This window comes from Phascolarctos cinereus, unplaced genomic scaffold, assembly GCF_003287225.1.
Source record: "Phascolarctos cinereus isolate Bilbo 61053 unplaced genomic scaffold, phaCin_HiC Scaffold_4;HRSCAF=312, whole genome shotgun sequence".
Lineage (NCBI taxonomy): Eukaryota > Metazoa > Chordata > Mammalia > Diprotodontia > Phascolarctidae > Phascolarctos > Phascolarctos cinereus.
In genome coordinates, this window is record NW_027555847.1 from 480308400 (window position 1) to 480310945 (window position 2546).

Sequence of the window (2546 nt, forward strand, 5' to 3'; positions counted from 1 at the left end):
AATGGGGACACCCACCTTATAGGGTTTTGAATATCAAATGAGATAGCACATATAAAATGCTTTGGAAACCTACCTTAAAACACTATATAAATACTAATTGTAATTATTTTATTATGAATTCAAAGTCCTCTGTATATAGTTGTATACAAAAAAAAATTCCATCCAAAAATCATTTTTTACTTTAATCTGTTAAAGACACACATGAAAACTATATAAATGTGTTTTTCTAACCAATTATCTCTTGGCCTTTCTCAATTTGTGCACAATGCATTTCTACCAATGGGTAAAAATACACAGGAAGCAAAACTCTCTCCTATTGATCAAATAACTCTAAAGATCAACTTTGTGTATATTTAACATTTTAATGACAGAGATTAAAAGTCCTGGTAGTATTTTTTGGACCAACAGTAGTTTTATAACTAGAAGTTAATGTAACTCAAAATATGCATTCATGTCTATACCTATATCTATATCCATATCTATATCTACACCTACATCTATCTATCCACCTATCTATGTTCTATAACTGGATAAAAATGGTGCATAATTTGCCTTGCCTGTAGGTTAAACAGGGAGCTGTGCCCTCTTATTCTCCATCCCAGCTCTGTTTCCTTCTACCTCAGTCACCTTGAGTAAGTCATTTATCCTCTCTGAGCCTCAGTTTCCTCACTTATAAAATGAAGTGGTTGGATTAAATATCTTTTTTTTTAATTAAGTGACTTTTAAGTTCTTTTCCAGTCCTCAATCTGTGGTCCTCCAATACTATTAGGAGGAGAGCCTACAACAGATAAAAATGTCATTTTCTACTGCCACAGTGCAGTCCCACAAAATTTTTAGGAGGAAAAGAAATGAATACCATTGTTCTGAGCTCACTTCTGGATATATAATATTCTTCTGAAAGTAGAAACAGCTCAGAGTCATATGATTAATAACTTCCTAACTTCAAGGAGAGGAGCAAATCAGGGGACATTCACTCTGTTTGTTATTATTTCTAATATGGGAGGGCATTGGCCCTGAGGTTTAATAGCTGTTACAATGTTGCAGATGGAGGAGGAAAATCACAGCACTCCTTTAAAATAGAAAGGGGAATCATATTGGAAACAGTTGTTCTATTAAATCTATCTCTCAAATAACATCCAATTTCTTATTCAAGGCTAGCCATCTGGGGAAAGTACAGTAGTCTGAGGGTCAAGAAACCTGAATAAAAATTTTTGTCCTATTATGAACTACCTGTATGGCCTTGGGCAAATGTTTTCACATCTTGGGTCCTCAATTTCCTTCTCTATAAAATAAAAAGATGGAACTAGATCATCTCCAAGGCACCTTCCAGGTCCAAAAACTCAATGACCCCACTTTCTCATTTGTCTTCAGAAATAGAATTGGAGGGGTCCTTGAAAAGTATTTGAAAGGCTTTATTAAAACGTTCAGATGATACGTACGGTCTCCTTGATCCTTTTTAATTAGAAAGTCTCTTTGCAAACACATAAAACAAAACTTAAAAATTATATATACTCAGAGCCATAACTAGCAAAACAACATTTGGGTTGTGGGTAGGGAAGAATGTGGTAACTGGTGCAGTGGATGGAGAGGTACACATGGCAATCCCATCATGAGTATGGTTTTATCAGTTAGTGTTCATAAGTCTACCAGAGTCCAAAGCCTAACACATACAGAGATTAAGGAGGACAGTTTAGGAGCATTTCAGGAGGGCAATGGGGCCCTGAAGGTAGCAATTTAGGGGGTGGGGTGTTGTGATCTGTGCTACTCAAGGACCTGCATGTTAAGGGACAGAAGTAGCACCCACTATGGGTAGGAACAGCATCCCCGGGAGGATGTATGCTCCTTTGGTTAAATCTGGCACCCTGGAACAAAGCTCAGTTTGTTCCATACTAGTTAGGTTCTGTATGTATCTCTTGAACTGTAAAATACAAGTTGAAACAAACATGCTGTCATTTTAAGAAATTATCAGTTTTCCACCTGAACAACCTCTCCTTTGGTTTTCAAAGGGCAGCCAAAGAAGAGAGGTTAACAGCAGTATGTTATACAGTACAATGTCCTCACACTGCCATCTGACACAGCAGAAGGTTAGATTCAGGTTAAAAAAAAGTTTTAGTTTGAAGATTTTTTTTTCATTACAGTATTTATGGTACTTTAGATTTAATGAAAAGTGAATTTTGTTTGAAATAATTTTTATTAAATTGAGATATTAACACAAAAGTTCACAGAATTCTTGGGAATTACTAGCAAGAAAAAATACTTTTGAATGTTATCAATTTTGTTTTGTGTACTGAATTTAGGGGTTATTTCATGGTTACTGTGTTTAGAAAAAGAGATATTACCAGAATTAATATTTTACTATAAAGAATTACATGCAGAAAAGTATACTTTCAGCAATTTCTAATGAAAGATTAGTTTTTGGTGGTTGCAGGAACCTAATCCTCTATTTTCCATAGGTTCAGTGTACTAACCTTTTTTTTTACCTTTGTGACATTTTCTAGGAATGTTATCCCTGAGAAAGTTGTGGATTGATTATAAATCCTGATTTC